Below are 15493 nucleotides of genomic sequence, written 5' to 3'. Positions count from 1 at the left end.
AAGCCAGTTCCTGAACAGGCCCCTCCACAGAAGTTATGCTGTCAGCAAAACGGAATGAACGGTCTTTGGGAAATAAAAGTCCAGTGTCTTTCAGGAGAGGAAATGGCAAAGCTCAGGCAACCTAACTGCCCTCTGTGACTTGAACCCTTGGAGGAGTGCCTAAGACCAAAATTCACTTGTTTCAGATGTCCTTGTCCCTCAGATGCTTTCCTAAATATGGCTCTTCCTTTCCTAATGGTGTGGATCATTTCCTCCCCCAGCCTATTCTCTCTCTTTCCAGTTAATTCCTCCCAAAGAAAGCCATTTTTATTTATTGCTGACAGTGCTTTCACCTGCAGTGTTTTGTACTTTATAATTTACATTGCTGTCATTTTAGGATCCAATTGCAAGTTTTTTCACAAAACAGTACAGCTAGACTCAAATGGTGTGTGCCTGCAGGTGTACACTGATAAAATAGGACCAAAAATCAATTAGAATTTATTTTTTTAAATTACTACAATAAAACGAAAGTAGACAGATCAAAAAGGAATCTCAGATGAAGAAACGTTGACAGAGCACTTGGAACAATGAGCAGAGCCCAATGGCCTTGTACGAACTTTCCAAATATCTTGTGTGGTAGTGAACATATTTGTAAGTTCTCAAAGCCTACATGCAACCTATGAATTCAGTTCACTTCAGTCGCTCAGTCATGTCTGACTCTGCGACCCCATGGACTGCAGCATGCCAGGCCTCCCTGTCCATCACCAACTCCTGGAGTTTACTCAAATTCATGTCCATCGAGTCGGTGATGCCATCCAACCATCTCATCCTCTGTTGTCCCCTTCTCCTCCTACCTTCAGTCTTTCTCAGCATCAGGGTCTTTTCAAAGGAGTCATCTCTTCGCATCAGGTGGCCAAAGTATTGGAATTTCAGCTTCAACATCAGTCCTTCCAATGAATATTCAGGACTGATTTCCTTTAGGATGGACTGGTTGGATCTCCTTGCAGTCCAAGGGACTCTCAAGAGTCTTCTCCAACACCACACTTCAAAATTATCAATTCTTCTGCACTCAGATTTCTTTACAGTCCAACTCTCACATCCATACATCACTACTGGAAAAACCTTGACTAGATGAACCTTTGTTGACAAAGTGGTGTCTCTTCTTTTTAATATGCTGTCTAGGTTGGTCATAACTTTTCTTCCAAGGAGTAAGCGTCATTTTATTTCAAGGCTGCAGTCACCATCTCTAGTGATTTTGAAGCCCACTATTTCTCCATCTATTTGCCATGAAATGATAGGACTGGATGCCATGATCTTTGTTTTCTGAATGTTGAGTTTTAAGCTAGCTTCTTCACTTTCCTCTTTCACTTTCATCAAGAGGCTCTTTAGTTCTTCTTCACTTTCTGCCATAAAGGTGGTGTCATATGCATAGCTGCTGCTGCTGCTGCTAAGTCACTTCAGTCGTCTTCAACTCTGTGCGACCCCATAGACGGAAGCCAACCAGGCTCCCCCATCCCTGGGATTCTCCAGGCAAGAACAATGGAGTGGGTTGCCATTTCCTTCTCCAGTGCATGAAAGTGAAAAGTGAGAGTGAAGTCACTCAGCCGTGTCTGACTCTTAGCAACCCCACAGACTGCAGCCTACCAGGCTCTGCCATCCATGGGATTTTCCAGGCAAGAGTTCTGGAGTGGGGTGTCATTGCCTTCTTCGCTGCATATCTGAGGTTATTGATATTTCTCCCAGCAATCTTGATTCCAGCTTGTGCTTCATCCAGTCCAGCGTTTCTCATCATGTACTCTGCATATAAGTTAAATAAGCAGGGTGACAATATACAGCCTTGACGTACTCCTTTTCCTATTTGGAACCAGTCTGTTGTTTCATGTCCAGTTCTAACTGTTGCTTCCTGACCTGCATACAGATTTCTCAGGAGGCAGGTCAGGTAGTCTGGTAATCCCATCTCTTTCAGAATTTTCCACAGTTTATTGTGATCTACAAAGTCAAAGGTTTTGGCATAGACACTAAAGCAGAAACAGATGTTTTTCTGGAACTCTCTTGCTTTTTCGATGATCCAGCATATGTTGGCAATTTGATCTCTGGTTCCTCTGCCTTTTCTAAAACCAGCTTGAACATCTGGAAGTTCACGGTTCACGTATTGCTGAAGCCTGGCTTGGAGAATTTTGAGCATTACTTTGCTAGTGTGTGAGATGAGTGCAATTGTGTGGTAGTTTGAGCATTCTTTGGCGTTGCCTTTCTTAGGGATTGGAATGAAAACTGACCTTTTCCAGTCCTGTGGCCACTGCTGAGTTTTCCAGATTTTCTGGCATATTGAGTGCAGCATTTTCACAACATCTTTTAGGATTTGAAATAGCTCAACTCGAATTCCATCACCTCCTCTAGCTTTGTTTGTAATGATGCTTCCTAAGGCCCACTTGAATTCACATTCCAGGATGTCTGGCTCTAGGTGAGTGATCACACCATTGTGATTATCTGGGTCATTAAGATCTTTTTTGTATAGTTCTTTTGTGTATTCTTGCCACCTCTTCTTAATATCTTCTGCTTCTATTAGGTCCATACCACTTCTCTCCTTTATCGAGCCCATCTTTGCATGAAATATTCCCTTGGTATCTCTAATTTTCTTGAAGAGATCTCTAGTCTTTCCCATTATATTGTTTTCCTCTGTTTCTTTGCATTGATCTCTGAGGAAGGCTTTCTTATCTCTCCTTGCTATTCTTTGGAACTCTGCATTCAAATGAATATGTCTTTCTCTTTCTCCTTTGCTTTCCTCTTCTCTTCTTTTCACAGCTATTTGTAAGGCCTCCTCAGACAGCCATTTTGCTTTTTTGCATGTCTTTTTCTTGAGGATAGTCTTGATCCCTCTCTCCTGTATAATGTCACAAACCTCCGTCCATAGTTCATCAGGCACTCTATGAGATCTAGTCCCTTAAATCTATTTCTCACTTCCACTGTATAATCACAAGGGATTTGATTTAGGTCATAGCTGAATGGTCTAGTGGTTTTCCCTACTTTCTTCAATTTAAGTCTGAATTTGGCAATAAGGAGTTCATGATCTGAGCCACAGTCAGCTCCCAGTCTTGTTTTGCTGACTGTATAGAGCTTCTCCATCTTTGGCTGCAAAGAATATAATCAATATGATTTCGGTGTTGACCATCTGGTGATGTCCATGTTTAGAGTCTTCTCCTGTATTGTTGGAAGAGGGTGTTTGCTATGACCAGTGCATTCTCTTGGCAGATTTCTATGAGCCTTTGCCCTGCTTCATTCTGTACTCCAAGGCCAAATTTGCCTGTTACTCCAAGTGTTTCTTGACTTCCTACTTTTGCATTCCAGTCCCCTATAATGAAAAGGACATCTTTTTTGGGTGTTAATTCTAGAAGGTCTTGTAGGTCTTCATAGAACCCTTCAACTTCAGCTTCTTCAGTATTACTGGTCGGGGCATAGACTTGGATCACTGTAATATTGAACGGTTTGCCTTGGAAACGAACAGAGATCATTCTGTTGTTTTGAGACTGCATCCAAGTACTGCATTTCGGACTCTTTTGTTGACTATGATGGATACTCCATTTCTTTTAAGGGATTCTTGCCCACAATAGTAGATATAATGGTCATCTGAGTTAAATTCACCCATTCCAGTCCATTTTAGTTTGCTGATTCCTAAAATGTCGGCATTCACTGTTGCCATCTCCTGTTTGATCACTTCCAATTTGCCTTGATTCATGAACCTAACATTCTAGTTTCCTATGCAATATTGCTCTTTACAGCATCGGACCTTGCTTCTATCACCAGTCACATCCACGACTGGGTGTTGTTTTTGCTTTGGCTCCATGTCTTCATTCTTTCTGGAGTTATTTCTCCACTGATCTTCAGGAGCATATTGGACACCTACCTGTTGGACGTAGGGAGTTCATCTTTCAGTGTCCTATCTTTGTGCCTTTTCATACTGTTCTTGGGGTCTCAAGGCAGGAATACTGAAGTGGTTTGCCATTCCCTTCTCCAGTGGACCACATTTTGTCAGAACTCTCCACCATGACCTGTCCATCTTGGGTGGCCCTACATGGCATGGCTCATAGTTTCATTGAGTTAGACAAGGTTGCGGTCCATGTGATTAGATCGGTTAGTTTTCTGTGATGTGACCCCATGGACTGTAGCCTACTAGATTCCTCCATCCATGGGATTTTCCAGGCAAGAATACTGGAGTGGGTTGCCATTTCCTTCTCCAGGAGATCTTCCTGACTCAGGGATTGAACCTGGGTCTCCTGCATTGTAGGTAGACGTTTTACCATCTGAGCCACCGGGGAAGTCCACCTATGGGTTATACCAGGTTACAATGCAGCTCTCATACCCTTCAGTTGGTAAGGAAACCCAGCCTTGCTGAACGTTGCTATTATACTCAGGGTTTACTTAACTTATAGTAGGTTAGAGTCAATATGTACTAGTATTAAACTTAATTCTTTCTTTGGACAGCTCGAATCAAACTGTTAATTTAAATAACTTAAGAGGTAGGGATTTCCCTGGTGGTCCGATAACTGAGACTCAGCTGTAGGGGTCCTGGGTTCGCTACCTGGTCAGGGAACTAGATCCCACATGCTACAACTGTAAGATCCCACATGTGGCAACAAAGATTGAAGATCCCATGTGCTACAACTAAGATCTGGTGCAGCCAAATAAATAAATATTTTTAAAAAGATTGAGAAGTAAAACCCAGGAAGCATGTTTAAAAGACGTAGGTTTTTAAGGTCACTGTACGTGACCTTTGAGCTTATTGTAGATGAGGTGTTCAGCAACAGTAAGTTCTTAGGTACAGAAAATGCTAACAAGCCTGTCACTAAAACCTAAGTGCTAAAGAAGGAAGGCATAAATTATATTCTGCATAATTTAACTTAGGTGAGATAAATTACACGTTTCCCGGTTAGCCAGAAATGCCTTTAAAACTCAGAAACAGTTTGTAATTCATGCAAATAATCAGTTATTTAACTCAACCGGAATCTCTTTTGCACTACTTGTGCATACAGCCTCAGGCCTTTGACAAACTGCTTGATCAGATTGACTGTTGGTGACTGGTGTAGGCAGCAGCCATGAATTCCCATTGACACAACTCACAGGGGACTACAGGGTTATCCTAGAGTGGGAGAGAGGTTCATGGACGGTCTCAGGAAACTGATAGTCAAGGTCCTTGATCCCCAAATTGCCTTTTAGTTTTAAATCTCATTGCTGACCTATATAAAATAATTTATAAGATATTTTGCTGGATGATGAAGGGACTAGAAAACTATATGAGCTGGTTTCTGTCTTCTCAAAGCTTGCAGTTAAGTTGAGGAAACAAGGCACATACCCAGGAGAGACTTCAAGGCACATCTAAAGTGTTAGTCACTCAATCGTGTCTAACTCTTTGTGGCCTCACGGCCTGTAGCCCTCCAGGCTCCTCTGACTGTGAAATTCTCTGGGCAAAAACCCTCTGGAGTGGGTTGCCATTTGATTCTCCAGGGGATTTTCCTGACCCAGGGATCAAACCTAGGTCTCCAGCATTCCAGGCAGATTCTTTACCATCTGAGTCACCAGGGAAGCCCCACAAAGCACATCTAACATACCTGTAATAACAGCAGTCACTTAAATAACATGCTGTATACTGTGCTAACTACTACAAGGGTCATATCAGTAAATTCTGACAGAAACCCCCTAACAGAGGCATTATTATTACTGTGGCCATGGTACAATTAAAGTCTAGGAGAAGTTAAGAGACCTGCCCTAGAGCCACAATTAGTAAATTGGAAAGCCAGGACTGGAACCCAAGAATCTGATTCCAGAGCCAGTACTTTTCATCAAGAAGAATGATGATTTAGGTGTTATTTACTGCCACAGACATACAGATCAAATTTAGAGTCACTTATCATGATTCTTATTCATTCACTGTTTTCTAACAGGGCTTATACCTGTAACTCTGGGAAGGCATAAATAGATTAGCACTTTTTTACTGGTATAAGGAAATTCAATTAGCTTCCATAGGAAATTACAAATATACTGTTTTGCTGCTGCTGCTGCTAAGTCACTTCGGTTGTGTCCGACTCTGTGCGACCCCAGAGACGGCAGCCCACCAGGCTCCCCTGTCCCTGGGATTCTCCAGGCAAGAACACTGGAGTGGGTTGCTATTTTAGTGTTCATTTAAAAATGTAATTTCTGTAGACAAGGCCCAGAAATCATAAAGTCTCACCATTTTCTGATGGATGCATCGTTTTGAACAACTAGAGCTGCAAATGATAAGATTTTATGCCCAAACTCAATTTCCAATATTGCTGTTTTGCTGAATACACAAAATTTTGTTTCCTGCCTTAGATTATGCAAAAACCAAAGCCTTCATCTGTCCTGTGAACAATATTTCCAAAGGATTGGAACCCTAGAGATGTGTTTTAAATAAGACACATTTAACATGAAGGGATTCTCTGGTAGCTCAGCTGGTAAAGAATCTGCCTGCAATGCAGGGGACCCCGGTTCAATTTCTGGGTCAGGAAGATACCCTGGAGAAGGGAACAGCTACCCACTCCAGTATTCTGGCCCGGAGAACTCCACGGACTGTATAGTCCATGGGGTCGCAAAGAGTCAGACACAACTGAGCGACTTTCACTTTAACATGAAATCCAGCTTCAAACAAAGTCCATTCAGAGATATTTCAATTATTAATTGTTCCTATGAAAGTTTGTCAAATCCAGAGTATACTGTTTGTGATACCATTTTCCTTATAAGAGATCACCAAGAACAAACACTATGGTGCTATTACCAAAACTAACCCCTTTAATTCAGTCCACATTTGGTTAGTTTTGGTGAAAAGCCACCGTTCCAGGAGGATGCACCCTGTAGGAAGTGCATCGAAGCACTATTATCTAACTGTGCAGTTAAGTGTAACCACAATGGTATTCTATTTCAGATGCTGCACCCGGCACATCTGCTTTGGGCTAGAGCTGCCACTGTGTTTGGTCTCTTCAGAAAAAAAAAAAAAACAAACAGTAATTTGTGACAAATCTGTAAAATGAATACATTAACCCTAGAAGGATATGTGGTATATGACCAGACAGTGACAGGTCATATTCTTGTTATCAGTTATAGCCACTTACCTCTAGTCTTAGCAACAATATTGACATTATTTTTACCTTCCTGTCTGACTCATGTGAACTGGTAGTGTTTAGACATCTTTAAAAATAACTGTAATAAATAGAGTAAAATCATAGCATCTGTTCACTGTTTAGAATAAGTAGAATTTATCAAAATAAATTCATCTTGCATATGAAAATAGAGGTAAAGCAAAATTAGCCAGATGCTCACTTCGGCAGCACATACAGTAAAATTGGAACCATACAGAGAAGAATAACATAGCCCCTGTGCGAGGATAACATGCAAATTCATGAGGCATTCCATATTTTTGAGAGAGTGGACATATGTATACCTATGACTGACTCATGTTGATGTATGGCAGAAAACCACACAATATGGTAAAGCAATTATTCTTCAATTAAAAATAAATGAATTTTTAATAATTTAACCAAATACCATTTAACAAAATGGTTAAGTGCTACAGATCACCCCAATAATTAGTGATCCGTAGCATGTAATACCTTTTTGTTAAATATGAGCTCTCAGTTCTTTTTAAATTTGAGTGAACAAATATCTTGGATATGGCCCACCCCACCCCATCAAGGAGGTTTTTCATAAGGAATTTACTAATAACCTCATCCTTTTCTGATCTTTGATGGCCAATATAAAATGACAAGGAATGCTAACGATAACACATAAACTAGATTTTTTTCTTTTCTTTTTTTTTTTTACTGTTTTTTACCTCACCGTGTGGCATGTGGGACTTTAGTTCCCCAACCAGGCGTTGAATACATGCACCCTGCAATGGTAGCTCGAAGTCTTAAGCATGGGACCACTAGGGATGTCCCTAAACTAGACTTTTTAGACCTTGGTTTTTTGACCTTTGCTGTCTAGCTTTCTTGGCCTGGCAATGTCTTTCATTCTAAATGTTGTTCAGTCGCTAAGTAGTGTCTGACCCTTATGTGACCCCCATAGACTGCAGTATGCCAGGCTTTCCTGTCCTTCACTATCTCCTGGAATTTGCTCGAAGTCATGTGCATTGAGTCAGTGATGCCACCCAACCATCTCATCCTCTGTTGCCACCTTCTCCTCCTGCCGTCAATCTTGCCCAGCATCAGGATCTTTTCCAGTGAATCGGCTCTTTTCATCAGGTGGCCAAAGTATTGGAGCTTCAGCATCAGCGATTCGAATAAATATTCAGGGTTGATTTCTTTTAGGATTGACTGGTTTGATCTCCTTGCTGTCCAAGGGACTCTCAGGAGTCTTCTCCGGCACCACAATTCAAAAGCATCAATTCTTTGGCACTCAGCCTTCTTTAATGTCCAGCTCTTACATCCGAACATGACGGCTGGAAAAAACATAGTTTTGACTATGCAGACCTTTGTCAGCAAAGTGATGTTTCTGCTTTTTAATGTGCCATCTAGGTTTGTCATAGCTTTTTTTTTTCCAAGGAGTAAGCGTCTTTTAATTTCATGACTGCAGTCACATGTTAGGGGACATTTTAATCAAATAGAACAGATTTTAAACAGAATTGTATAACTATTTCTCTTGCTGTTTATTTTTCCAAACCATTGCACCACTTTCTCCACCCCCACCTATAAACCAGAAAATTAATAGGCCACCTTTATTTTAAGACAAAAGAAAGGGGTCTTGCCCATACATCATCCCCGCCCCGGCACCATACCCTCAGGCATCACAGGTCAGCTGTTGGGTTTGGCCTAGACCTGTGCTGTCCAACACAGTGGCCACTAGTGACGCACGGCTATTTAATTTAAATAGATAAAATGTAAAGTTCAGTTTCTGAGTCATACTAGCCATACTTAAGTGATCAATGGCCACAAGTAGAATTGGCTGCAGCTTTGGACAGTACTGGACTGACTGTAACATAGAAGATGACTGTGTCTTTTTCATCTTTGTGTCTGTAAAACCTAAAACATTGCCTGCTATGTAGAGGCACTAACTAGATATTTCTTGATCTAAATCAAGCTTCTCTTTCACATAGCTCATGAAAAAGAAACACATAAAGCATGTGAACTTTGCAAATTATGACTATGCAGGTGTCTCAAAGACTGATTTATAATTGGATGTGCTCCTCACCCATATTTGAAACGAGATCATTTGTAAGATATAATTCCGTTTTTCAAACAACTAAACAATTAGCTCATTTTGTGCACTGAATGTACCAAGATGTATATTATTTAAATGTGTAAAGCAACAATTGTTTTAAATGTGAGAGAGGCATATTTAGTAAAAGGTTTCCTATTGTGGATATTTTTCAAAAGTAGAAAATTCCTCTCCCAAAGTGAGTAGTCATTCTATGATTTATCTTTCAGAATACCTTTATATGAAAATCAGGATATGTACTGAATTGAGAATTAGGCAAACAAAAATAGTTTTCTTTAAAGGTGCTATCATAAGCATCCAATGTTGAAAACCTTGTAGGATAAAATTAGTATTCAGTTCAGTTCAGTTCAGTTTAGTCGCTCAGTCGTGTCCAACTCTTTGCGACCCCATGAATCACAGCACGCCAGGCCTCCCTGTCCATCACCAACTCCCAGAGTCCACTCAAACTCATGTCCATCAAGTCGGTGATGCCATACTAATTATAAATAACCAGCACTGTGTAGCACTTTTCTGTGTATAAAACAGTTTCACATACTTGGCATCATTTGATTCTCACAGAAACCTTATGAGGTAGGACAGGTCCTTCAGTTCAGTTCAGTTCAGTCGCTCAGTCGTGTCCGACTCTCCGCCACCCCATGAATCACAGCACGCCAGGCCTCCCTGTCCATCACCAACTCCCGGAGTACACTCAAACTCATGTCCACAGAGTCGGTGATGCCATCTAGCCATCTCATTCTCCGTCGTCCCCTTCTCCTCCCGCCCCCAACCTTTCCCAGCATCAGAGTCTTTTCCAGTGAGTCAACTCGTCGCATGAGGTGGCCAAAGTATTGCAGTTTCAGCTTTAGCATCAGTCCCTCCAATGAACACCCAGGATTGATCTCCTTTAGAATAGACTGGTTGGATCTCCTTGCAGTCCAAGGGACTCTCAAGAGTCTTCTCCAGCACCACAGTTCAAAAGCATCAATTCTTCGGCGATCAGCTTTCTTCACAGTCCAGCTCTCACATCCATACATGACCACGGGAAAAACCATTGCCTTCACTAGACAGACCTTGGTTGGCAAAGTAATGTCTCTGCTTTTTAATATACTATCAAGGTTGGTCATAACTTTCCTTGCAAGGAGCAAGCGTCTTTTAATTTCATGGCTGCAATCAGCATCTTCAGTGATTTTGGAGCCCAAAAAAATAAAGTCTGACACTGTTTCCACTGTTTTTCCATCTATTTCCCATGAAGTGATGGGACCAGATGCCATGATCTTTGTTTTCTGAATGTTGAGCTTCAAGCCAACCTTTTCACTCTCCTCTTTCACTTTCATCTGCCTCCATTTGTCAGATGAAGTTCAGAAAGACTAATCTTTTGTCTCTAAATTCCCATAATCTTTTCATTATACCAATGAGGACAAATGAACTATCTGTGGTGATTAGACTGGAAATGGAACTTTTAAGTTTTCTGCTCTATTTAGATGGAACTACTTTACTGGAAATATAATTTTTAAAACAACATATAATTTCTGTGATCTAAAACTATTGTTTGACACATCTGAAAAAAAATATGTATATATCTCAACACTTGGTTCAGAGAAGGCCTTCAGTAAATATTTGCTAAATCAATGAAAAATATGTGGTCCTAAAAACAAATTGAGCAGATTATATCAGTCAAAGTTAGGCTGCAGAGAACAGAATTCACTCCAGTTAGTAATACACCTGAAAAGAATAACTGAGAATATTAAGGGAGCAATTCTCAAAACCACACCTCAGAGCTAACACCAAAAGAGCTATGCTCTTCCTTTTTGAGAAGCTTGACATCTTCAGAACCACGGGACTGTGGCCACTGTCTGGAAGCTACCAGAATCAAGAACCTGCCACTTCCTCAGTGAGCTCCAAAATCACACCATACTACCTGCCTTCTGAACCAGCAAAATGGATGCACCACTCATGCTTCCTAACGTTCACAAAACTGATGACTGAACAGTGACACCTCTGGTAACTCTGCTACAGCAGAAAAGATTGCCTCCACATCTGTGCCTATCAAAGAAACAGCTTTCCAAATCTTACATAGAAGCGTTTGTTGAAACCTACATACTCCCAGAATATAAGAGCTGCAACAGAGTCTAGAGAATGTGATCTTGGCCTATCAGTCCTCTGCCATATAGGAGGGATACTTGAAGCTTGAAGGAGATGACTGTCAGGTGCAAGCCTGTTTATCTTCCATACTCGAATGTTTGGTTTAAGTAGACCATGCATTTTGTGCTACACATTTCACAGAATATTGACTATATATATATAATACTCTCTCAACATATACTTTCTATACATAGAGAGAGCTCCATGCTGCCAGAAAAGTTACAAGATCAAATCTCAGATCCCAGGCAGGCCATTTTAGCACAACTTCTTGCAAGGTAAACGCATGTTAATGATTATCTATTTTGCCTCCCAGCTGTCTAGTAATATTATCCACTATTTTCTAGATCAGTGCTCTCAAAGTTTAATGTGCATGTAAATCACCTGGGAATGTTATAATAATGCAGATTCTGATTCAGTAAATTGGGATAGAGCTGTGATTCTGCATTTCTAATAAGCTCCCAGGTGATGCTGCTGCTGCTGATGTGAAGACTACATTTTGAATAGTATTTTATCAGCCCTCTCCAACCAGGTTGCCCATTGAATGGAGTACACTGAGATGATTCCCTTCAATCCCTGGGGCAGTTAGGTTAGGCTACGTGCAGGCAGAGCTTCCAGGTTAGATGGCTCCACCTTACATCATTGTGCAATACACATATTAATATTTTCTACCCGTACTGTGATGTGGCAAGCATTTGAATAAATGCTTGAATAAACATTTCCATTATTGAATCTTGGTCAAGTATTGACCAATATGTATGCTCATTTTGGAACCTGAGTCACAGGTAGTTTTTTAAATATTAAATATTCTTTCAACAAATTAATAAAACAAAAAATAACAATAATCAACTTATGTATCACCAAATCAACTCTTCTAATAAAGATTTTTCTTTTTTATTGAAGTATAGTTGATATACATTTTATAATGTTTACAGTAAGAAAAGGATATATTAATATAGCAAGTTATCTTTGTCCAAAAGCAGTTTTAAGATGGTCTCAGCTTTCTGCCAGACACACCAAAATGACCATAGGAAGGGAGAAGAAAGTTAATCTGCTTGATTATTTCCATACTACAATGCTTTTTTGCAAAAATGATTTCTCCACAATTCCAATGTGTAATCAATCTATAATTGAGACATTTTATGTGTATAAGTTTGGGGGTTTTGTTTTTGTGGTTTTGAGGGGAGGTTGTTTGAGGTTTTTGTTTTGTTTTTTGGTTTTGTCCTGCAAACAGTAAGACAGACTCTAGTCATTTTAAACTAGGTAAGGCAACCGTTCTACCTAATCAAATTGAGTTCTTTTCACAAGTGGGAACATTTCAACTACTCCTTAAACAGCCCTTGTATACCCCATTTCTCAAACCTATCAACCAGCTAGAGGTGGAGTAATAGAGGGGTAATTGCTGGGTGAGAAAAGAAGGGAATTTTATAATCACAACCTTACATGGAAAGCTGTCTTGTATGTACCATGGTGTGGGGTTCTAAATGGTCAGGGCACCTTGGGTATTGTATGCCCAGGGAAGAAGGGCAAAGAAAGCTAAGATTGCCAAAGACAAATTTATGCTACTTCACAACTTTGAAAGATTAACTCTGCCAGGTGTTGTAGTGGAGAACGAATGCTGGCTTGCCAGTGACCTCTAGATTATCATGCCCTTGAAGCTCTAATACTTCAGCCACCTGATGGGAAGAGTTGACTCATTGGAAAAGCCCCTGATGCTGGGAAAGACTGAAAGTAGGAGGAGAAGGGGACAACAGAGGATGAGATGATTGGATGGCATCACTGACTCAATGGACATGAGTTTGAGTGAACTCCGGGAAATGGTGAAGGACAGGGAGGCCTGGTGTTCTGCAGTGCATGGGGTTGCAAAAATTCGGAGCTGACTGAGCGACTGAACAACAACAGTCTTAGAGATTCAAATAAGAAAGAGAAGAATGGGTTAAAGAAAACAATCTACAAATGAAATGGATCAAATCATCAAGTATTTATTGATTGTTGTTTATCTCCTGATATTTTAGAGGGATCAAATTCTGACATGCCAGACTTCATAGTTCACTAATGGGACAGATTCAGTGATTCATAATCCAGTTGATACCATTGCCACATTTGGAAAGAATTCTTATTTATAGACACTTAAAACTACAAATTCAGTTCTCTTCCACATTTTCAGCTAGGCATACAGCCACCCAGCTAAAGACTTCATTTCCCAGCCTCCTTTGTAGCTAAACATGGCCACATGAGAAAATTCTTACCAGTGGAATATAAGTAGAAATGATGGTGTAACTTCTGCACCACTGGTTTAAAAATAAATTGTTTGACTTTCATGACCGTTCTTTCTTTTTCCTATATGGCTGGAGTAGAGATGTGCTGCCAAGTTAGCTTTCACCATGCACAACACTAAAAGAGCAGAATAGCAAATTAAAGGCACCTGGTCCTGGAATGGTTTTTGTAGAGCAGCGCCACCCCCTTGTACTTACAGACTGTTACATGACAGAGGCAAACTCCTATTTTGCTTGTGTGCTTTACTTGGTGACCTGTTTTTGGCAGTTTCTAGACTAAACCTAGCATATCCATGTTAGACCCTCCAGGGAGGAAAACTAGATTGCTGGAAATCCCAGTTTGAAAAAATATTTTATATATTCTTTTATACTTTTCAGCTTTTGTGCTGTGTATATGTATTCCCTGGTTATTAAAAATTCATCAATTAATTAATTTTTAATGCCTTTGTGTTCCTGCTAAACAAAAACCAATGTTATCTTGCTGCTGCTGCTGCTGCTAAGTCACCTCAGTCGTGTCTGACTCTGTGCGATCCAATAGACGACAGCCCACCAGGCTCCTCCATCCCTGAGATTCTCCAGGCAAGAATACTGGAGTGGGTTGCCATTGCTTCTCCTGTTATTTTGCTAGAGAGTGCTTTTTCATCCTGGCTGAGAGGAAGAGGAATGTATTTGTTCCCAGATCTTTAATATGTTGGCTTCTACCACCAACCTTAGCAGATATTTCTAGCAGAGTCTAATAGCAAGGGCAACAATTCTTAAATCATTAAGTATAATGATAACTATAAGAACCAATCATAACATGAATGCTAACGGTTTTATGGGAACACCAACCTTTCTATGCTATCATCAGCCCGCAATAAAGTCAGACACATTGTTAGTCACTTCGTGTGTTACTACTCTTACCCCTTTCTGTCCATTCAACAAATGTTTATAATAATGTACATTTCCAACCTGATGTTGTGGTGGGCACTAAAGATATGAAGATGAATAAGACACCATCACAGCTCTCTCTGGATCCATGTCAGTGTGTATATATACAGGTGTGTGTTTCTTTTTTTTTTTTTTTGACTAACATGTGGCATGTGGGATCTTAGTTCCCTGACCAGGGATTGAAACCCTGCAGTGGAAGCGTGGAGTCTTAACCGCTGAACCATGAGAGAAGTCCCAGTACTTATATTTTAGAGAAGGCTAAGGCACATGGTTATCTTTTCCTCCCATGGACTTAAGTGATATTTCATAAAACAGTGAGGAAGATAATATGGGGAACAGAAATCCTCTGCTCCTGAAATCACATTGCCTATTCAAAAGCTAAAACTGTCAGATAAAATCCTCACCCAGCACCATTACTTCCCACTTACAAAATCAGAGCATTAGAAACTGTAATTAAAGGCAAACTTTAATTCTCCTTAATAAGCTGTTAATAATAAACGTGGTTTGCTGAGTTAATGTTTATAAGGTCCCTATACCAAGTTTGAGCCATAAAATAATACCATTTATCAAAGTAATTTTACTCATAATAATTTAGGTTTAATCCAAACAAATTTAAAAGCTATGTACATGAAGGTGCTCACATTATCTATATCTGAGAGTGGGGAATCATTTACATAAATTATGATCGTCAAATAGATAAATGAGAAATAACTAAGAATCTTGTTACAAAAGAGGATATATTATTTAACAGTTTTGAAAAGCATAGTACAAATGTGTGTGTATGTACGAGGGTTTCTTAATCTTGTGACTATTGACATTTTGGACTGGACCATTCATTTTTTTGAGAGGGGCCCTGGTGGCTCAGAGGGTAAAGCATCTGCCTACAATGCGGGAGACCCAGGTTCAATCCCTGGGTAGGGAAGATCCCCTGGAGAAGGAAATAGCAACCCACTCCAGTACTTTTGCCT

At 40.2% G+C, this 15493-nt stretch overlaps 1 non-coding gene across 1 annotated transcript; it reads left to right on the top strand.

The window, feature by feature from the left end:
• The first annotated feature begins 7300 nt into the window (after window positions 1–7300).
• On the top strand, window positions 7301–7407 carry LOC129540177 (U6 spliceosomal RNA). Its single transcript, XR_008682628.2, has one exon. It is a non-coding gene; the product is annotated as a U6 spliceosomal RNA (small nuclear RNA).
• The last annotated feature ends 8086 nt before the right edge of the window (window positions 7408–15493 follow it).

This window comes from Moschus berezovskii, chromosome 11, assembly GCF_049115385.1.
Source record: "Moschus berezovskii isolate FMDL1 chromosome 11, NW_MosBer_1.0, whole genome shotgun sequence".
NCBI classification, from domain to species: domain Eukaryota; kingdom Metazoa; phylum Chordata; class Mammalia; order Artiodactyla; family Moschidae; genus Moschus; species Moschus berezovskii.
This window is presented reverse-complemented; position numbering and strand designations above follow the sequence as displayed.